The 22,280-nt window shown below is 55.6% G+C and overlaps 2 long non-coding RNA genes across 10 annotated transcripts; one reads left to right on the top strand and one right to left on the bottom strand.

The window, feature by feature from the left end:
• The first annotated feature begins 885 nt into the window (after positions 1 to 885).
• On the top strand, positions 886 to 8,828 carry LOC107127743 (uncharacterized). The gene is made up of 2 exons (XR_010582328.2): positions 886 to 1,059; positions 8,415 to 8,828. It is a non-coding gene; the product is annotated as an uncharacterized lncRNA (long non-coding RNA).
• A 14-nt stretch (positions 8,829 to 8,842) lies between these two features.
• LOC123569382 (uncharacterized) lies at positions 8,843 to 21,996 on the bottom strand. Of its 9 annotated transcripts, none has more exons than XR_012425340.1 (8): positions 21,714 to 21,996; positions 21,031 to 21,158; positions 18,883 to 18,951; positions 18,327 to 18,407; positions 18,009 to 18,121; positions 17,567 to 17,765; positions 12,802 to 12,951; positions 8,843 to 11,530 (listed from the first exon to the last, which is right to left on the bottom strand). It is a non-coding gene; the product is annotated as an uncharacterized lncRNA (long non-coding RNA). The 9 variants fall into 9 exon arrangements; XR_012425343.1 differs by having other exon boundaries at positions 17,567 to 17,689; XR_012425339.1 differs by having other exon boundaries at positions 18,883 to 18,921.
• Positions 21,997 to 22,280: the final 284 nt, after the last annotated feature.

Raw genomic sequence — 22,280 nt, 5'->3', positions numbered from 1 at the left:
AAGAGGAACTTAGCCGGTCCGGCTGAACAATAACAGCTTGGGCCTCCCTGCACATTCATAAAGACAAATGCTAAATACAATAACTGTATATTAACTAGATAATGTTTATCAATATAAATATATAAATTAACATGGGTAATAAAATCATAATCAATACTGTTAGGTAGTGTTTCCTGAGTGCCTTGGATGTTCTGGACCCTGTGCTGAAGAAGCACTTTCCATGGGTCTTTCCACTTCCTCCGCACTCCACCCGTGTGTGAGGTGGGTACATAATGATCCCACATTCCAGACGAGGGAACTGAGGCCCAGGGAGGCCGCGCCAGCTCTCTGGCTGCAGAGTGGTCTCTGGTGCAGGCCAAGCGCTCTCACCAAGATGCCTGCACTCTTTGCTGCCTTTCCCAGGGATCAGGGCCACACAGCTGAGGGTCCCCTCTGTTTTGTTTCGTTTTTGCTTCTCTATTACTATTATTAATAGACGCAAAGACTAAGTATCAATAAAGGCCAAAACGAGCGAAGAAAGTGGCAGCCCTTTTATTTTGCAAATATGCACGCACTCTCGGACGAGGTTCACTGGTCCGCGGGAAAAGGCCAGGAAAGTCGCGCGAGGTTCACTGGTCCGCGGGAAAGGGCCAGGGAAGTCGCGCCAGCGCTCTCAGGTGATGTTCTCCGGCCCACGAATGCGGGGGGCCGAAGAAGTCAAGGGGGGTCCTGCCGGCGGCGGACTTTTATGCCTGAGAGCTGGAAGAGGCGGAGTTTGGGGCGTGTGTGTAGGAGTGGCTTCTTGAATTTCGGTGTCCCCGGCTTGACGTCATTCTGCGCATGCTCAGTTGATTTGGTTCTTTTCCTGGGCGCGGGAAAATCTGTGATGAAGAACCTGGAAACAATAGGGACTGCTCCATCTTGTTCACCTTCCTCCATCTTGTCCCTTTTCCCTCACCCAAACACCCTCCAAGGTGGTGTCTCAGGCCCGGTGTCTGGCCCTCTCAGGGCCTGGAAATCCTGTTGCCCCCCAGCCCAGTGGCCCCGGGGACTTGTGGAGTTCTCTGTGTCATGCTGCAGGTGAGTGGGGCACTGGCAAGGCAGAGTGAGGGCTGCGGTGTGACTTTGGAGCACTTCTGTCATTTTCTCCCCCCAAAATGAGACAGGATCTTGCTCTGTTGCCCAGGCTGGAATGAAGTGGTGCAGTTATAACTCACTGTGGCCTGGACCTTCTGAGCTCAAGTGATCCTCCCGCCTCCCACAGCCAGCCTCCTGGGTAGCTGGGACCACAGGCCCATGCCACATTGCCAGGCTAATTTTTAAATTTTTGGTAGAGATGGGGGTCTCGCCATGTTGCCCAGGCTTCGTGTCATTTTCTGAAACTGTTTCTTTCCCACCTTAAAAATGGAACAAACAACCCCTCATGGGAACCAGCATCCTCCACTCCTGGGCTTTCTGGGGTGTCTCTCCCAAGTTCCCCGGGGCCTGACCCTCAGAACCCGGGTTTGCTGCAGGGCCTACACCCAGCTCCAAGCTCTCAGCCCAGCACTTAGCAGTGGCTGAGGAACAATGGTCGAACAGGCAAGGAATGGACGCTCGAGCGCCAGTGAGTGCTCTGTTCCACAGGAGGCCACGGCTGCCTTGGTGCCAAGGGACAAGCTGTTCCTTGGTGTTTGCTTCCCAGTGTTCTGGGAAGTGTCCAGCTGCAGACAGCAGCCTGGGGGAAGTGCGTCCTGGCTGCCCCCACCCCTAGTCTCACGCTGGCACAGCGGGACCGGGGCACAGGGTGGGGAGATGAGGGTGTCTGTGGCCAGGCCTCCCAGGTTGGCTGGAGGTGCTCATCAGGCTCCCAGGCGGTGCTCCCAGTAGGTCTCTTTGTCCTCTGGTCACTTCCTGCCTGCGGGAGGCCACTGGGCCTGGACCAGCGCAGCCCACAGCCAGCAGGGCCCTGGTTTACCCCCATGGGTCTTGAGCTGCTGAGCACTGATGCCACAGGTTGGTGCCAAGACACCTTCTGGAGAGGGCCCAGAAGGCCTGGCCAAGGGTAGGGGCTGTGGTGCTGTGGTCCCTGCCCAGGGGATGCCTGGCTGGTGGAGGGAAAGAGGGAGGTGGTCCTGGAGGCAGTGCTGCCTTGATCTACCCACAGGAGCGCACTGTACAGGGGTTACGTGAGTGTGGGATCGGGGTCCCCCAGGCCCCATCTGCCCCCTCATGCTTGGTGGCATTGAGCAGGTGTCTTAGCCACTCTGACATCCGCATTCTCCTCTGTGAAACAGGATGTGACAGGACTCCCTCTTGGGCTCCTGAGATCCCGGCATGTGTAGCGCTGTGTCAGGCACAGTTCTAGGCCCTCTACCTTCACTGGGTTTAGGTAGCCTCCTACCAAAGGAGAATAAGAAGACCCAGAGAGGCTGAGCAATTGCCTGAGGTCACACAGCTGCCCAGTGGCCTCAGAGGACACAGCTGGTGTCCCATCCATCAATCACCCACCCTCCCTACCCAGGACTCGCCTCTTCAGGTCTAAGCCCGGGACTCCCGAGTGGGCTCCTTGGGCCGCTTCTCCCAGCTGCAAGGACGGGCAGTCTCCGCAGCTGGAGGCCTGGAGAGTCCTTGCCCCAGCAGAGGGTCTCAGCCAACAGTGGCTGTGGGGGTGGTAGACAACTACTCTAGCCCCTTGCTCCTTAGTGTGGCAACCTCTGGGGCCTGCTCCACGCTATGTCCCAGGGCTCCCTGCAGCACAGGGCTCCCCGCAGCATGGAGCTTGGCGCTTCACTGGTAACTGCTTTGATAACGCATACTTTACCGGCTTCTTCCCTCCCCTGCCTCTCATGCCCTCCCCTGGGGCTTTCTGCATCTCCCAAACCAAGCACTTGCTCTGGGATCCTTGTCCCAGCGACTGACTCAGCCCCCGCCCGAGACAGTAGCAAAGCCGGAGTTGGGCCAGACAGTCGGGCTCCAGAACCTACTTTTATTTTATTTTATTTTATTTTTGAGACGGAGTCTCGCTCTGTCGCCCAGGCTGGAGTGCAGTGGCCGGATCTCAGCTCACTGCAAGCTCCGCCTCCCAGGTTTACGCCATTCTCCTGCCTCAGCCTCCCAAGTAGCTGGGACTACAGGCGCCGGCCACCTCGCCCAGCTAGTTTTTTTGTATTTTTTTTTTTTTTTTTTTTTTGAGACAGAGTCTTGCTCTGTCGCCCAGGCTGGGGTGCAGTGGCCGGATCTCAGCTCACTGCAAGCTCCTCCTCCCGGGTTTAGACCATTCTCCTGCCTCAGCCTCCCGAGTAGCTGGGACTACAGGCGCCCGCCACCTCGCCCGGCTAGTTTTTTGTATTTTTTAGTAGAGACGGGGTTTCACCGTGTTAGCCAGGATGGTCTCGATCTCCTGACCTCGTGATCCACCCGTCTCGGCCTCCCAAAGTGCTGGGATTACAGGCTTGAGCCACCGCGCCCAGCCCAGAACCTACTTTTAAAAAGTTTTGTTTGTTTTGTTTTGTTTTTTTAAAATAAGGAGGCAATGGGGTCTTGCTTCACTCTGTCATTCAGGCTGGGGTGCAGGGGGCAGGCAGCCTCGAACTCTTGGGCTCAAGCCATCCTCCTGCCTCAGCCTCTCCAAGCGCTGGGACTGCAAGTGTGACCCACTGTAGAATCTGTTCAGTGGGGCGGCTGGACTGGTTTCGACCCACTGGACTTGTTTGCAAAACCCCCCACTGGGCACAGTCTCTGGACATTTTCCTAGTTTGTGACAAGGGGGCGCTGCCAGAGGCGAGTGAGGGACCTTTTACCCTCTGTGCCCCTCTGTCCCTGGGTCAGGGCCCTGAAATTTATTACACCCACCAGCCCCAGGGACAAAGTCCTCCGCACAGGGCAGGTAGCCAGCCCCTGGACCAACGCCTCAGGAAGGTAAAGAAGCTGGGTCCACCCATGCTCACCACCTGACTTTGGTCCAGGGCAAGCGGTCCAGGGCTCCATCCGCCTGAACTGGTTCCTCCCAGCCCCATCCAGAACCCGGGGTGCAGAGGAGTCCAGTACCTGGGTCAGCAGTGCCACCTGTTGGTGACCATCAGAAGGTGCTGGCACCTCGTTCTCTGCTGGATACCAGGCAGCCACTCTGTGGCATTGAGGGCTGTCACTCAGGAGGGCTGTCATCCAGGGAGGCTGTCACCCAGGAGGGCTGTTACTCAGAAAAGCTGTCACCTAGGAGGCTATCACTCAGGAAGGCTGTCACCCAGCAGGGCTTTCACCCAGGGCTGTCATCCAGGGGGGTGCTACCCAGGGCTGTCACCCAAGAAGGCTGTCTCCCAGGAGGGTTGTCACCCAGCAAGGGCTGTGACCCAGGAGGACTGTTAACCTGGAGGTTTCAGAGTGGAGTCAGGTTTTACAGGTTGAAACCTGGAAAGAACTGTCGGGTTTCTGGGTGTAGCATCTGTTCCATGACATGATGTACAAGAAGGAAGAATGGAAGAGACTGTGATCTCAGCTGCTTAGAGATAGGGTTGCGGTTGCAACGGTCAAAAATGGCAGCCCAGTGAATCCCATTGTCCATGGTGTGAATTCTTGGAGACAGGTGCGTCCCTGCCAGCCAGCAATATGAGAAATGATGTTCAAGATTGTTTTGATTCAAGTGTTTTGATTCAAGACAGGGATGGGTGGGACAGGGTGTGGATTTCCGCCCAAAGCACTTCCTATGTGGAACCAGCAGGGCAAATGGCTGTGGACCAGCATGCAGCCAGCCAAAGGGAAACTGGTGTGCAGAGAAGTGCTCCTGAGAGTCAAGTGCATAAAATGCAAATCAAATGTGGGAAGTGCCAAGAAACGTTATATCAGGACATCACTCCAAATTTGGAAAGAATGGGCAGTGGGGAGATGACCTTTTGTTGAGCCACATTACCCCAGCCAGGACAGGAGGCCTTGGGGAATCCCTCTTCTTTTTGTCACAAGAAAAAAGTGTATGTTCATAGTAGGTGAAAATTATGGTGATATTGAACAACCATCGTTAAAATGGTATCACCTGTATCTATTGATGACATTTCATAGTCTTCATGTAAGCCATTCTAAGTGGCTGCAAACATTCATTTTACAGGGCTGACCATGACATTTTTGTTTCCTCTATTGCTGAGTATTCAGAGACTTTCCAGCTTTGGGTTTAAAAGTGATACTCGCCAGGTGCAGTGGCTCACGCCTGTAATCCCAGCACTTTGGGAGGCCGAGGCAGGTGGGTCACTTGAGGTCAGGAGTTCCAGACCAGCCTGACCAACATGGTGAAACCCCATCTCTACTAAAAATACAAAAATTAGCTGGGCGTCGTGGCGGGCACCTGTAATCCCAGCTACTCGGGAGGCTGAGGCAGGAGAATCACTTGAACTTGGAAGGCATACGTTGCAGTGAGCCGAGGTCGCACTCCAGCCTTTACAACAAGAGTGAAACTGTCTCACAAAAAAATAAATCAATCAAAATAAAAGTGATACTCAAGTGTATGTGTCAAATTTTGCCCACTTTTTGGATTATTTCTTCTGGATGGATTCCTAGAAGTGGAATTCCTGAGTAAACGGAAGGCAGGACCTTTGTTCCTTGATCAGTGACTTCACACTGTTAGGCCAGAGCCAGTCTGGCTTTTCGCTGAATTTGATTGGTTCCATGCAAGCCCATGCCACTTTTTAATGCACATGAACCTTTTTTTTTAAGAGGTGGATTCTCACTCTGTTACCCAGGCTGGAGTGTAGTTGCAGGATAACAGCTTGCTGCAGCCTGGTCCTCCTATGCTTAAGTGATCCTTTCCCTTCAGTCTTCAGAACAGCTGGGATTACAGGCATGCATCACCATGTCCCACTGATTTTTTTTTTTTTTTTTTTTTTGGTAGAGACAGGGTCACGTTATGTTGCCCTCACTGATCTCAAACTCCTGACCTCAAGTGATCTCCAGCTTCATTCTCCTAAAGTGCTGGGAGTATAGGCTTGAGCCACAATGCCTGGCCTGTACCTAAATTTTTTTCCCCACACATCAGAATTTCCACAAAATCATGTGTTCTATGCCTACATTTTTAAAAGTAAGACTTGCCGGGCACGGTGGCTCATGTCTGTAATCCCAGCACTTTGGGAGGCCGAGGAGGGTGGATCACGAGGTCAGGAGATTGAGACCATCCTGGCTAACATGGTGAAACTCCCATCTCTACTAAAAATACAAAAAAATTAGCTGGACGTGGTGGCAGGCACCTGTAGTCCCAGCTACTTCGGAGGCTGAGGCAGGAGAATGGTGTGAACCCAGGAGGCAGAGCTTGCAGTGAGCCGAGATTGCGCCACTGCACTCCAGAATGGGAGACAGAGCGAGACTCCATCTCAAAAAAAAAAAAAAGAAGTAAGACTTCTGGCCAGGCGTGGTGGCTCACACCTGTAATTCCAGCACTTTGGGAGGCTGAGGTGGGTGGGTCATTTGAGTTCCGGAGTTTGAGACCAGCCTGGGCAACATGGCAAAACCCTCTATTCTCTAAAAAAAGATACAAAAATTAGCTGGGTGTGGTGGCATGTGCCTGTAGTCCCACTACTCGGGAGGCTGAGGCATAAGAATCGCTTGAACCCAGGAGGCAGAGGTTTCAGTGAACTGAGATTGTGCTACTGCACTCCAGCCTGAGCAACACAGAGAGATCCTGTCTCAACAAAAAAAAAAAAGAAAAGAAAAATTTCCCACCAGAATGCAGATGTACAGCTTATGTTGGAAAATCAGAGTAATCCACTGCATTACAAGAATGAAGGGAGAAACGTGATTTTTTTTTTTTTTTTTTTTTTTTTGAGACAGGGTCTCCTTTTGTCACCCAAGCTGGAGTGCAGTGGGGCGATCTCAGCTTGCTGCCACCTCCACCTCCTGGGCTCAAGATCCTCCCACCTCAGCCTCCTGAGTAGCTGGCACTGCAGGCATACACCACACCACCATGCCTGGCTAATTTTTGTATTTTTTTGTAGAGACAGGGTCTCACCATGTTGCCCGGGCTGGTCTGTAACTCCTGGGCTCAAGCTATCTGCCTACCTTGGCTTCCCAAAGTGCTGGGATTACAGGTGTGAGCCACCACATCCAAATGATAAAGCACATTTATTAGTTTATAGTTTACACTTTAAAACAAAGATGAGGCCGGGCGTGGTGGCTCAAGCCTGTAATCCCAGCACTTTGGGAGGCCGAGATGGGTGGATCACAAGGTCAGGAGATCGAGACCATCCTGGCTAACATGGTGAAACCCCGTCTCTACTAAAAAATACAAAAAACTAGCTAGGCGAGGTGGCGGGCGCCTGTAGTCCCAGCTACACGGGAGGCTGAGGCAAGAGAATGGTGTAAACCCAGGAGGCGGAGCTTGCAGTGAGCTGAGATCCAGCCACTGCACTCCAGCCCGGGCGACAGAGCAGGGCGACAGAGCAAGACTCCGTCTCAAAAAAAACAAAAACAAAAAACAAAGATGATAACAGCCCTTTCCCAAAACAAACTTCCTTCTCTCCTGGGGACTAGACGGCCTTTTTAAGACTAACAAATTAGCCACAAGATTAGAAATTACGATTTAGGAGTCATGCAGCCGGAGGCTACAAGATTCTGCCCCTCCCCAAATTGCTCCTGGGAATTACGTCTCTATTGTAAAACCTAATATCAGTGCTTAAGAGGTTTGCACTTGATGGATCAACTGGCACCACCCAGATTGATAAACTGACTCATCTGATTTTGTGGCTCTTACCCAGGAACTGACTCAGCTCAAGAAGACAGCTTCAACTCCCTGTGATTTCATGTCTGATCCAAGCAATCAGCACTCCTGACTCACTGGCCTCCCCCACCACCTACTAAATTATCCTTCCAAACTCTGATCCCCGAATGCTGATGGATCATGCCAATGGAGACTGATTGGAGTATAACTCTGGTCTCTCCTACGGCCAGCTCTGCATGAATTACTCTTTCTCTATTGCAATTCCCCTGTCTCAATAAATCAGTTCTGTCTAGGCCGCGGACAAGGTGAACCTGTTTGGCAGTTACAGGGGCACCCCTGCTTTCCTGGGGTGTCCACCACAGAGTGCAGAATGCAGGTGTGTCGGCCTTTCTGGCAGCTGCCTGTGGTTTGGCCAAGCCCCGCCTCCCCCATGTCTCCCTGGGCTTCCATCCTGTCTCCACTTGCATTTAGGGGTGGCTGCTGCTCTGGGAACATTAGAATCTGGAAGAGATGGAGCCACATTAGTTTTTTTCAGGTATCATTCTAAATGTTTGTATCCAAGTGAATCCCCCTTACTCACTGTGGCATTGCCTTTCTAAGTAATTACCTCTGTGCCTGCTATAGAACTTCTCACAAAAGAGGGACAACAGCCCTAGGCACTACCGTGGGCATTAGGTCCTGTGTTTGATGTGCTCTTGTGATTTTACTTTGTTAGAACCAAATATTTACATGATGGGTTTGGGAATCTCTCTTCTTTTAGCTCCCGATCCAATATGAAATTCAGGAAACCAGTTTGTGACAAACTGCATCTGGCCACTAAGGGAGCCCCTGGGTGACCCCAACACATTCACACCAGTGTATGAAAAATTGCCTGCATTTCAGAGAAGATAAATGGACTTTCCCTCTTCAGATGCTTGAAGGGAGCGCTTTGAGCTGAGTGGTATGTGACCTCCCTCCAGCCCCGGGGCCCTCGGTGGACCTGGGCTGCCTGGCAGGAACTGGAACCTCCCTGGATGTTCCCTCCTGCACCAACACCACTGCAACATAGAGACCCAGCTGTGATTTATTTTGGCTTGGTGTGTATGCTTTTCATTGTGTAAAACTGCTGTTCTTTTGACAATTCAGGAGATTGTTTTGTTTACTGTAACTTTGAAAACAAAAATTGTAACAAAAACATTCCCATGACTGTGCTGTGGTTGGAGACTTTATTACCAACATATTTACACCTTTCTTTTCCCTCTCATTTTCAGGAGCTGTTTCAGGACTCCTCCTCCTCCCCTAATAACTTGAGTCTTTCCCATGTCATAATAAAGCTACATTTTCTTCTGAAAACTGGCAGGTTCTCCCTTCCTAACACAGACAGCCGAGGAGAGGGTGGCAGGAGGGAGAAGAGCAGCCAGGGCACACCGGCCTGCATGGGGTCGTCCTTGGTTGGAGTCAGTGGCCAGAGCTGCAGCCTGCCTTTGTGCCCAAAGTCTTGTCTGGGTGTCAGGAAGGCCACGCACTCATATTTCACCCCTTTCCGTGACTGGCTCGCTGTTCAATGACCCTCGTTCCTTCTTTTTTGAGCAGGAAGGTGTCATCTAGGACTCTGTCTTTGGGTGTGCATGAAAGTCATCTGAGGCCCTTGACGTGCAGGAATCCTTGCCAGCCTTGGATTGCAAGACCCAGGCTGTGGTATAGCAATGTGCATTTTGTAGGAAGTTCCCTGCTTGATTGGAGAGTCATAAATAGAAAGAAATACTATAATCAGTGGAAAGATGATGTGCACAGCTATTCAAGTGCACGGTTCTGTGACATTATCGTGAGGTAGGGGTGGACCTCTATGACGTCCTCTCCCAGCAGCCCTACATACTTCCTCAGTGGGTCAGGAGTCTCCTACTTGGCCTCATCTTCGATTCTGAAGCCTCTGAGTTCTGAATAGTTCTGCCCCCTCCTTTTTCAGATGCCTCTGTGGCAAACCTTTATTTGATTTTCTTTATATGAAGACACCAAGAACACCAGAGAATGTCCCAGGGTTTCAAACTTAGCCCTGTCTCTTCATATTAAATAGAACCATTGTTGTGTTCCCCTGGGGGAAGCTTCAATCTGCCTGGGTCCTCAGACCTTCCAACCAGCGAAACTCCATTTCTCCAGGACAGGCATAGGAAAACTCTGTGACTGAGACATTCCGTGCAATACTGAACATCATCCACTTCTACACTCTCACTTTCAGAACTACACCTTCTGGCTGTCGGAGAGTCAGCACCATATGCTGGTTTCCAGTGGAAAGCATAACATTTATCTTGTAAGACAAACCACCACTTCAGCGTAACTGAGCGATCCTAAGCCCAGTTGCTTCCAGGTGGCAGCTGACGTAGTGAGAACAGTTAGTTCCCTGATCAGGGGCCACGGCTGCATGTCCCTCAGTGTGAATAGGGTACCCTGGTCACAAGCAATGCCCTGTGGGCTGCTGTGATGGCAACAGGCAGGGCCAGTGAGTCTGTGTCCAAGTAGGGGCTCCCTGCAGTGAAGGCCGATCTCAGCCCTCTCCACAGTGTGGGCAGCCTGCCCATAGGTGGCCAACCGGTCCTCCTGGGAAACAGTGCCAGCCCAGGGATCGACACCAAGTCTCTCAGCAGATGGGGCACTTGGCAGTGGTGTTGGCCTGGTCAGCCTGGTCAGGGCACGAGCAGGATGCTGAGCCTCTTGGGTCTCATTCCTTTCTGATGGCCACTTTGTCCGTGGGTCCATCCAGCAATCGTGGTGGCTGGGGAAAGGAGCTGACTCCGTCTACCTGGCGTGCCGTTTTCCCCACCTCAGGATCAAGAGCATCCTCTGCAGCGATTCTCTTTGGTGGGAACATGGGAATGTAGATGAAACTATCTTCACAGTGTGAGCTGCTGAGGCAATGACTGCAGGGCGCCTCTGCCCTCTGGGAAGCCCGGCTGGAAGGCGCTTGGCAGTGGTGCCTGCTGTGGCTGTAACAGGGACTAGGTTGCAGGACAAGGCTTCCAGGAGGGGGGTGATGCGGCAGGCAGGGGTGCGAAGTCTCTGGGTGCCACGTTGGCATAGCGGACTAGGGCACTCGGGGTGCTGGTGGGCCAGTCTCCGGGGTGCAGACTGCCTGCACTGCAGCAATGAGGCCGGGAAGAGGCAGCAGTGTTCACAGCTGTTGACTCCCTTGAGCCAGCCCCCAACATCCTCATCACTGCACGGGCTCAGTGTCTCTGGCATGGCTTACCCAGGTTCTCTGATGTTAATCCTTACAGCATCAGGGCTTGCAATGCCCTGGTCCCTTGCGTGGTCACCTGGAGGCCTGCGGTGCCCCTCTCCTCCTAGGACTCGGGTTGAAGCCAGGTCCCTCTAGACCTGGGACTTGGGCCCTGGAGGAGGGACTCTGACCCACAGGTGGGGTCAGGGGCCCCAGGGCACGCTGCTGGCTGGCTGGGGCTGCAGGAACCCCATGCTCAGCCTTCCCTCCTGAGGCCTTGATGGGACCAAGTCCCCCATTGAATGGGATTTCTCAAGGCCCACAAGCCAAAAATATAAAATACAAATAAAATAGCAGTAAAAACCAAGGTCCAGCAGCCATCTGGGGCTGTAAGGCAGCTGGGCAGGTACTGCCTGAGCTCCTTCCATTCCAAGTTCTTCTTCTACCGAGGGGAGTCACAGGCAGGTGCCACCTTGCTGCTCGGGTGTCTCTTGACCGGCCTCTTCTCTGTTATAAGCCAGGGCAGGGCCTGGTGTCGGGGTCCCAGTGGGCTCGCTGGGTGGGGTCTGTCTTTTTGTTCCAGGGCTGTCCACAGAAGACGGAGAAGTGACAGAGTCCCAGGAGCCGTGTTCAAAATGGCAGCACAGGAAACACGGACCCCTGACATGCGGGTCTGTGTGGAGCTGTGGCATAGAGTTCCCGGACAAGTGTTAGTGTAATACAAAGCCTGACCTCACCGGGGGACAGGCTGCCCTCATCTTGAGCTTCTGGGCCCCTCAAAGAGTGGCTTGCTGCCCTGGGTTCTGGGGAAGCCCCTTGTGCTGCTGGGCCTCAGCCTCGGCTTTGGGGACAGTCCTATCCGGCCAGGCTAGGGGGGACAGGGCTTTTGTTCCAGGGGGACTGATGGCATGAGCTGCTGGAGCTGAGCTGGTGGGGTGGGGAGGGCCAGTCTGTTCCCTTGACAGAAGGGCCCAATGCCAGGGGACACCCTCGAGGACCCTCACTCCATCTTGGCGGAAAAAAAGAAACATCTTCACTGAGCGCGTTGGGTCCCTTCAGGGCGGGCCCCAGAGACCGGGGCCTCTGGAGCCCTCGGGGTCCCTGTGTGGCCCCCTGGCCTGACACTGAGGATGCCCTTGCAGGCTGCTGATCCCAGGGCGAGGGCTGTGTGGAGCCTGGGGTGGGGGAGCTTTCAGAGAACCTCAGGTCACTCCCAGAATGGCCCCCTGGGTTCAGGTTGGCTCAGGGCTTCCTGCCTCACACCCTCACCTCAGGGCTGTTCAGCAGCCCTGACTCAGAACTCAGGTGGAAGAAACCTTCACTGTCACCCAGCACCTCGCATGGGGGCCTGTCTCCATAGCAGGTGAGAAGTGAATGGGCACAGCTTCCCCTCTGCCCTCCAGTCCGTCCACCCCATGCCAGGGCTGGACCGATCCCAGGCCCAGCTGAACTCTTGGTTCTGGCTCTGGGTCAGGGCTTCCCCCATCCCCTCTGCCCAAATCCTCTCTGGGTCAGGGACACTGATTCTCTTGTCCCCCTGGCTTGTTGTCTTGACACCCTTGGAGGGGCACTCAGGAGTGAGGGGCCCTTGCTGCTCTCTGATGTTGCTTGGAGGTGGGGGTGGGGGCTTCCACAGCTCGGTCTGACTGCCCCAGTGCCCTTCAGGGCCCTTTGAGGGGGTGAGGGGGACAATGTGGAAAGTCAGGGAGGGATTGGGGGATTCTGCCCACAGCCCCTGCCTGTCCACACAGCATGTCCAGCACACACACACATGTGCTCAGCGCCTGCCCTGAGGACCGGCAGACCCATTCGACTTACTTAGAGTAGAGGAGGAAGAGGAGGAAGAAGAGGTACAGGAGGAAGGCCAGGTAGGAAAGCTGGTGGGGTCAGGGCACTCCCCACCATTGACCTCCCCAGAGGGTGACTCAGGAGGGGACCTGGTGCTGGGGCTCACCTGGGAGTGGCAGGTCCCAGTGTTTCCTTTTGAGTTCCTTCATGGAGGTTTGAAGGTTCCTGAGGACCTCGTTGTCCTCCAGGGCCCAGCTCTGAGACAGTTGCTCCCGAAGCTCCCAGATGGTGCTCCAGGAAAGCTTCATGAGGTACTCTAGGGACAGGGCGGGCATCAGGTCAGGAGGATTCCCTGTAGGGGATCTGTGCCTGCACCCCATTTCCACCAGGCCCACCTCCCACTGGGTGGTGCCTGGTCCTTCTTGGCCACCCCAGGGTCCGGCTGTGCACAGGAGGCCACAGCTGGGCAAGGCTGGGCAGGGAAGTGCTCACCACACTCCTGACTTTCATCTGGGTCATGTGGGGGTGGACTCAGTGTCATCATGCCTTGCCCAACCCACCAGGCCAGACCTCCCTATCAGGGCAGAGCAGAGAGTCATGGGGACAGTGTGAGGACGCTTCCCTCAGGCCAGCTGGAATCTGTCCTGCGTGTTCCCCTAAGCACCCTCAGGCACACGGGACTTACTCCTGTGTATTTTGAATGATGCATGCGCCATGGCCGTCAGTACCCGCTCGCCCTCCAAGATAAACACATCCCACAGTCTCAGGGTGAGCCCAAAGGATTTCTGTGGGGACAGCAGGTGTGGAGGACCTGGCCTTTCCAAGCTGGAGCTGGTGGCCTGAGCAGGGCCCACTGGGGTTTCAGTCCCCTGGAGTGCTGGGGACCCCCTCTCCATGGGATGAGATCCCCCATAAAACTGAGTCAGACAAGGTCCTGTAGCTCCTCATGGGGGGCTCATCTCAGCAGCGCTGTGGCTTCTGGAAGGAGGGACTTCCTGAGGATTTGGGGCTTCCCGGGGTCCTCCCAAGTCGGGTCCTGCCCCAGTCTTCCTGCGAGGCTGGGCCTGAGCCCTGGCCTCTGCCGTGGGATGCCCCTCTTGGGCAGGGCCTGGCTTGTGAGCCCTGCAGGGACCTGCCTGTGCCTTCTGCGAGCTGGGGGTGAACCAGCTCCTGGAGGAGCTGGACCCCTGGGCTGAGGGAGCCGGGCACTGCATCCCTGGGCTGGGGTCTCCCTGTGCCTCCTTACCCCACCAATGAAACACTGGAGGAGCCTCATCAACATGGAACCCTCAGTGCACAGCCCTTCCTTGCCCTGAAGGGAGGAGCAGAGGTGCTCAGGGCCCCCTGGGTTACCCTGAAGTCCTCCCACTTTCAGTCCCCTCTGCAGACTCTTCTCCGAGAAGCAGAACCCAGGGCAGTGGCCAGGGGTCCCCCAACCCCTGCCCCATACCCAGAAGCCCAATGGACACACTTCCCTCAGCCCTGCTCAGCCAGAGCTTGGCCCTGGTCCCAGCGCCTCTGCCTCCCCCAGGGCAGGGAAAGGAAACCCAACTCCGAACCCACGGAGAATCCCCATCCCAGGTCAGGCTGTGGCTGGGACTTGGCCTCTTGTCAGCTCCATGAGGTACTTGAGGCGCCCCTGGCTCTTGGGACCCAGGGCCTCTGGGGAGGAGCAGAGGGTGTCGTCCACTCACCAGGTGTCTCATGATCTTTGGGAAGGACTTGGGCAACACCTGCTCCTGGCATGATAGGAGCCTCCAGAGCCAGGCAGTATTCGGACTGTAGAATACTGAGAAGCCCCCAACCCACCACCCCATCAGAGTCCACTCCCAAGAGCTGGGTAGTGGCAGAGGACCCTGGGCCCTGAGGCCTCCCTCCCTCCTATCTGGTGACCCCATCACACAGTCTCAGCCCTGGGGAGGAGGGCCCTAGCTGGAGGTGGTGCCCAGTGGCATCCTGGGCCGAGGTCCCAGGAGAGCAGGCCTGCCTTTGATGCTATGAGGCAGGGCAGAGGCAGGCAGGTGCCAGTGGGGAGAACGGGGTGGGTGCTGGGGGCTGTGTGGCCATCTCCTGGATGTGATGTCAGGCTGGGGGACATGGGATGCATGGGGGACATTGCCATCTGGGCTTCATCAGCCCATTTGTGGGCAGGGAAGGTGTCTGGGAGTGCAGCCAGCTGGGAGGCAGGAGGACACTCAGGGAGGTGAGCGGTGCCTGCACAAAATTGGGTCTGGCTTTGGGGAACAAAGGGCAGCCAGAGGGAAGTATCAATGCCCTCTGCTGTTGGGGGTGAAAGGCATCTGACTTGAGGTAAGAGGGTCCCTGTCCTGAACCAGGCTGCTGTGGGACCCTCAGCAGGGACATCCCAGAGACTCCAAACAAGCTGGGATGCAAGTAAGATGCCTTGCCTGGAAATCGGGATCATTAGCCGGGGTGGCCGTCCCCTGGCATGGCTGTGTAAGGCCCCGAAGGTAGCTGTCCACCTACCCTGCAGGGAGTGCCTCTCACCAGCAAGCAGCTGGGCCAGCACCAAGAAAGCATCTTCCTCCAGCAGATACAGGAGGAGGGTGGCGGTGACGTGGCTCAGGTGCCTGTGGTAGCCCACCTCCTGTAAGAGCCAGAGTCACCGTGGAAGGGTGTCTCCTGGGAGGGCTGAGATCACCTGGGAGGACTCATGTCACCAGAAATGGCAGAGGTCCTCAGGGACACCTGCCACAGGCCCCCCGGGATTTGGGGTGCAGCCTCTGCATTCCTCCCCTGGCACTGGGCATGAGGACTCAACAGGTCATGCACGACTCAGTTGACAAGGAGCCTGGGGGCACTCCTGCAGCGAGTGTCCAAGCTCACATGGCCTGAAAGAGCACAGGCAAGGATTGTTCATGCCCCCTCCCCTGGGCCAGGCTGGGGAGGCCACTGTGCCAGGCCCGGAGCAGCACCTATGAACTCACCTGCCACGAGGGCAGGCAGCGGGGCACTGACCACCACACAAAAGGTCCTGCAACAGCCCAAGGGCTGCCTGCCAGGCACAGGAGGGCAGCTGGGTCCAGACTCCATGTGGGCAGCCCATGGAGTTGGCTCAGCCACTCTCCCTGCCTAGAATGGTCTGGAAAGTGGGGGTGGAGCAAGAGCAGCCAGCTGGATGACACCCTCCTTGTCTGCTGCACTCCTGTGGGGTTCAGGGAAAGGGAAAATTGGATCTCTGCCTGGTTTCTGGTGAAGAAGAGGCTTCCTCAGGATGCAAACTCATTTCATGACAAGAGCCTGGCCCATCAGGCACCTCAGCAACTTGTCAAACCTGTCTCCTGTGAGGACCATCTGCATGCGACCCTGCCAAGCTCCTGGGCTTTGGGGCAACACCAGGAGGGGAAGGTCATTTCTTCATCTGAGACGTGGGGATCGGGTCAAGATGACACCAAGAGTCTGGGCTTTAACCCTTTTCCGTCTCAGTTTGACCCCTTGTGCTGCCCCCTTGCTTGGGTGTCCACGCCAGCAGTGAGCTTGAGTCCTGCCTACTACGAGCTGGTGGGTCACGAACACTGAATTTTCAAGAAGTGCCGACACCCCCAAGAGACACCCATGCCTGTGAATATGGGCACAGGGCCCAGGAATATCGCTGCCCAGGAATATTCACAGGGTTATATGCAGAATAGGCCACGAGGATGTCATATAATTCCTGCTGCCTAGAAAAGAGGGAAAAGAGGGTTTTGTTTTGTGTGGATGCTGTCAGTTTCATTTTGTCTACAAACCCTGACAACGAACACAATTCTGGATTCAGATGATTCCCCCAGATAAGCAGTGAGCTCTTCAGGACACCTGAGTTTTTAGAAGTTTTTTCAGTAAAATCCACATTCTTTGCAATGCAAATATCACAGGTGTACATTTGGATCAGTGATTATTTTCACTCTGGTTGATTTTTCCTTCCCCCTTTTCTTGGTTTGCACACACGGAAGTCCAGTCTTTGGGACGTGCAGTTCCACAGTTCTGAACCAATGTGCAGACCCTTCCGTCCACCACTGCCGCCCCTCCCAGAGCGGCTCCTTCATCCTCCAAGTCCCCAGCGTGTCCCCTTTGCAGCTGACCTCTCCTGGCTCCGTCAGCGCCTGACCATCCTGACCAATTATTCTCTGTCTCTATGCTTTGCCCTTTCCCAGAATGGCCGATGAATTGGAATCCTGTGGTGGTAGCCTGTTGGGTCTGGCTTCTTTCCCTCAGCAACACGCATCTAAGACCACCCATGTTCCTGCGGGCATCAGGGGTTCATTCGTTTTCCTCACTGAGTCATCTTTGTCTGAAGAGTGGAACCCCCTTTCTCCCCAGTTCCCATGTTGAAGATCATCTCAGTGGCCTCCGGGTGTGAGTGACAATCAATCAAGCAGTGAATGTGGCATGTGGGTTTTATTTGCACGTCAGTTTTCAAACCATTGTGATCAATATCTGTGACACTTTGGGGATGTGTGGTACAAGGCCACTGAGCTTTGTGAGCCACGGCCCATCTGACTTCCAAAGTGCCCTGTCGTGTGCCCACCCGTCATGGATGAGTGTTTCCAGGGCCCCGCATCCTCCCTGGTATTTTGGGCTGTCAGTGTTGCCCGGGAAGGCTCCCGAGCCCCGCCATCCTGCCGCCTTCCCTGGCTCATTGTGGGGCATGGAGAACACTTTTCACCATCTGCATGATTTTTTTTTTTTTTTTTGCTGCCTCCCATCTCCTTGGGAGCCACCTGGGTTCTGTCCCCACATGTCCCAGCCCGGCCCAGGGCTTAGAGCACGGGAGGTGCTCAGTCCATAATGCTGGCTGCTGCCTGGGCCAGGAGAGCCCTTGGCAGCTCTGTCACTTTTCCTGGGTGACCATTGGCCTCTGCCCTGGGGAAGCCCTCATCCCTCTGGATTGCCCCCATCTTCCCTGGTACCCCTGCAGCCCCCATAGGCCTTACCTGACTCCGAATCATTCGCTAAACATCACGTGGTTCTGCGGGGTGTGGCTGACATCTACCTTGATGCGGTGGGTGATCCTGGATGACCTCTTTCCCTTCTCCTTCATGACCCGTAGGGCAGGGCTGAGAGGAGGAAGCAGCCTCAGAACAGACAAAAGACTCCCTGCCCCTGACGGCAGTCATCCCACAGTCAGCACTTCTGGAAGGAAGGGAAGGTTTCATTCTGCAGAAAGCTCCTTTTTGCCTTGTTTCTGAAGCCCGGGAGGGTCAGCAGAGCCCAGTGCACCTGCAGTGCCTGAGTTACCAGATGTGCCCAGCATGTGAGTCTGACCACCGCCCCCACCCCCAACCTGGGCTCGACGTTCCCTCCAGCTGGAGTCCTGGGCTTCTGACATGGCCAGGCCTGTTTGTCCTGCCCTGGCTGAGTATGGGAGGGCTGTACCTTGTCTTCCCCTGGGTTCTCAGCCTTCGCTTTGTCAATGTCTAGCAGGAGTGACCAGGCCCAGCCCCGCACCACCAGGGGAATGCCTTTGTACACAATGCCTTTGTACACAGCTAAAGACAAAAGAACACTCCAGTGAGACAGGACACGGGGCGACTCAGGGAGGAAAGCTGGCGAACAGGCCTGCTGTCCTATGGTGAGGATGGGATGCCACCCACCCACTGATGCAGAGGCAGACGGTGCCAGGTCACAGCCATGGGTGCCTGTCTCCCGGCTCTACAGAGAGCAGTCACGGGGGCCACTCCCTCCCCATGTTACCTTCTTGCTGCTCCCATATTTTGTCCAGTCTCCAAGCATCTTCAGCCACTTGTCAGTGCGTTTTATTTCCTGCCATCTTTGCTGTCAAAGGAGCCATGATGGAGTTAGCGGAGCTGCCAGGCCTCTGACAGTGGCCCATGGATGCTGGGTCCTGGGCTTTGGGGCCCTGAAGGGACCCAACCTGAAGGAGCCAGGAAAGGGAAGACCCCAGGGGCTGAGACCCTCTGAACTAACTGGAGCTGGGGATCTGGACTGGTGATACCAGGACACGCCATCCTCAGGGCACAGATGCCCTGAGTGTTAGTTGGGTCCCAGCCTTCAACTGGGGACTTGGTACAAACAGGCAGTGGACTCTGAGCCAGGACTGCAGTTCTTGGTTTGGGTTTTGGTCAAAGCCTCATGGGAACAGAGTCCAGCCAGAAAGGCCCCCCTCCCAGTGACAGCCATGGCCCACTCACCACTGCCCGGGTCCACCAGCCGCCACCTCTGCCTCACCGACCACCCCTGATTCCCTATCCTTGGAGTGGCCTCCCACACAGCAGGCACAGGCTCTTACCTTCACCTCCAGGGCACTGACAGGGGCAGCTCCATCTCACTGTAGGGCAACCCAGGCAGAGATGAGGACCTGTCCAGGGCAAGAGCCATCCCCCTCCCTGAGAGGGCCCCAGGGAAGCACCAGCCCAACCTTATCCACCCTAAGTCTCAGCCCGGGACAAGGCACAGACAAGGAAAGCAAGGGCCTCCTTGTGGAGCTGACACCTGCGAGGCACCAGGACCCTGGAGAAGAGGGAGCTCTAGGCTGGCTTGGAGGGAGCCACTTGGGACCTGCGGGGTGCCTCAGGCTGCACAATGGGGCTGCCCCTCCTGGGCAAGAGGTGGCACCCTCTGTGGGAGCTGAGAAAGTCCAGTCCTGAGATGGGATGGGTGCTGCCCGGGGAGGTGGCTGAGCCCTGACTGACAGCAGTGCCTCGAGAGTGACCACATCACCCACCAGAGTCCGGGGAGCCTGGCCTAAGAGCTGCCCAGTGCCCTGAGGACACACCTGGAGCCCATCCCAGCTGACACTCCCCATGGGCCTTGCAGGGTCTGACCTCCCAGCGTGCACCTGCCTCTGCCTGCGCCCTGGCCGCTGACCCTGCCTGTTCCCTTCTTCCCTCCTCCTGCCCGACCCAGAGACTGTGACCCTCCCTCTGGCCACCCTGGCCCTTCTTTGACCCTTTTCCTGTCAGAGCCGAATGAGACCTCCCTCCCTGATCCATCCACACCTCTGCCTTGGCCACTCTCTCACTGGGGTGCCCAGTGCTGCTGGGGAGAAGCCTTGGTGGACAAGGGTGACCAAAGGCCCTGCAGGCAGTGGGGATGGCCCTACCACCCCCGCCTTAAGCCTCAACCAGTTCTCAGGGCAGTCGGCCTTCAGCCGTCATCCGCCTCCTAGCCACTGCAAAAACCAGGACATGGGGTGCCTGACTGTCCTCCCCCTACTGTCCTGCCTGCCCCTACTCCACCTCCCCCATTCCCCCTCTGTAGTGCTGACTGAGCCGGTGGAAAGCAGAGTCTCTGGAGGGCCACACAGAGCCTTGGGGACTGACCAAGTGCCCCCACTGAGGGGTCCCAGGTGGACCACACTTCCCTGCCCACCCCACCTGCCATGGGATTCTTTGGGGGATGTAGGTATGCAAAATAATGTTGGGGGTGCAGGGTGAATATTTCAATGTACATTATCATGTATTATCTTACTGTGTAAATGCTTCTAAGAATAGTTAAGTAACTTAAGGTTTGCATGCTACTCAAAATACAGCTTTAAATGCTAATAAAAAATGGATGCAAATGAAAAGTCTCACTTGCTGTGGTCCAGGGAATCTTTCTTTCAGAGAGACTTGCAGCTTTGAGCTGGAGCTGCCCTCTCCTTCCTGTCCACTGCACACCCCCACAACACACACACATGTACACACACATATGCACACACACATATGCATGCACACACCTGCACATACACACACACTGTGCATCATGCCCTCACTAAGGAGGCATGGAAGTGAATGTGTGTCTGTAAGAAAATGAAGAGGGCTCAAGCCCCTGGTTCCCTGGGGATTTGCACAGACGCCCTCCCTGCAGACCATTCTTTGGTCTCGTTCTCTCTCTTAGTGAAAGAGAAAAGCAGAGCCTCAGTAGGTACCTGGCTGCTTAGTGCTCAACCCAAGGTCACAAGCTTCCTCAGGAGCCTGGTGAGATGGCGGCACCACAGAGCCTCCCAAACCAAGGGGGCAGCGTTCAGTGGAGCCTTGAGCTGAGGAAGGTGATAGGCGGGACATCTCGGTTCATTAGACACAACCAAAATGCAGTGAGGAAGGGCAGCCGCCAAAAGTTTTATTCTCCAGGAGGAGGGGCTCTCGGGGGCTGTAAGCAGGAGGCACAAGGACTTTATTGCACATGTGGTTAGGTGATGACGACCTACAGCTGCACTGGGAACTGGGACCCAGAGTGCCACGACCTCCTGCTCTGTCTCTCTCTTCCTCTCTGCCTCCTCTTTCTCTTCATCTCTCTTTTTTTCCTCTCTCTCTCTCTCCATCTCTTTCCCTCCTCCTCTTCCTCCTTGCCCCTGTTCCGGCACCTAGGACCCTCTCTTGGGTGTGTTCGCACACAATGCCAAGGCTGCCATCTATCAGGGCACCCTCACAGGTCGCCTCCACCTTCCATCACCCACAGGGTTGAGGGTCCCAGGTATGACCGCGCTCTCCTGGGTGGGCGTGCTGTGCTCGGGGAAGCAGAAGCTGCAGGTCTCCACTGGCTTAGGTGATGTGCCCACAGGGCTGTCGGCTTTCATCTCGTGATCTGCAGAGGTGAGAGTGGAGGGCGTGGGCCAGGCCTGGTCCTGCACTGGGGTAGGGGTGACGGTGTGGGCAGCCATACTCTCCCCTGACCCAGGAACTAAGGGCAATCACCAGGCTAGGCAATCACCCAGGCGGGTGTCAGTGTCCCTCACTTGCTGACCAGAACATGTGCTGGGGCAGGGGTGGGCAGGCAAATCTTGGCTCTCACTTCTGCCCAGTCCCAAGCCTGCCATGTCCACCAAGGAGACACCTCCTCCAGGGCTTAGCCCTGATGGCCCTGCATCCTGAGAACCCCTAGCTCAGGCAAGCCCGAAGGCCGGCACCCCACACCCACCCTTCCCGGGTGCCACTCTCCTGGATATCTGCCTGCCAGGATGTCTTAAACTGATGTTATCAAGCTACAGCGAATAACAGGGATGAGCCCCGGGCCTGAATAACAGGGATGAGCCCCGGGCCTCTCCACTTAGAAGCAGGGGCAGTGACAGGACTGAGGGATGGCCCGTGGCTTGTCACCCAAGCAGCGAGAAGGGTGAGGACCCCAGTTTCATGCACTCACCCTGGGAAGACTTGGCCGGATTTTGACAGGGCCTTGAGCGGGGCTGGCAGGAGCAGGGACCCCTCCTCTTCTTGAGGAAGCAGGCCACTGTCACCAGGAAGCAGCAGAGGACGGCACACAGGCAGAGCCCCAGCGTGCTGTAGACCAGGGCCAGCTGATCCGCACTCAGCTTCAGCCCCAGGAGAGCTGCAAGACAGCGTGAGACCCCTCTCCGCAGTGCTTTCTCCTCTTCCCCTCCTTAGGCTCAAGCAATCCACATCCCCCCATCTCCCTGCTGGCTCCTGGAGAGGCTGGGCTCCTTTCCTGACCCTGAGGCTGGCTGGGATGCTCTCTGGGTCCTAGAGGAAGTTGATCCACTCCCCCATCCTGGTGGCAACTTCCCAAGGCCTCGAAGCTGGACAATGTGAGCGGGTGCAGGATTAATAGGTCCAGGATTAATCTGTTACAAATCTGATGAATCTCTCACTGGCCCTGGGTTATGAACTCACATTGCAAGCAGAAGGCTCATGTTGCAGTTACCAGAGAGTGGGCTCGTTCCACAATGGGGGTCACCCACACTTGCAGCAG

Source organism: Macaca fascicularis, chromosome 16, assembly GCF_037993035.2.
Source record: "Macaca fascicularis isolate 582-1 chromosome 16, T2T-MFA8v1.1".
NCBI classification, from domain to species: domain Eukaryota; kingdom Metazoa; phylum Chordata; class Mammalia; order Primates; family Cercopithecidae; genus Macaca; species Macaca fascicularis.
This window is presented reverse-complemented; position numbering and strand designations above follow the sequence as displayed.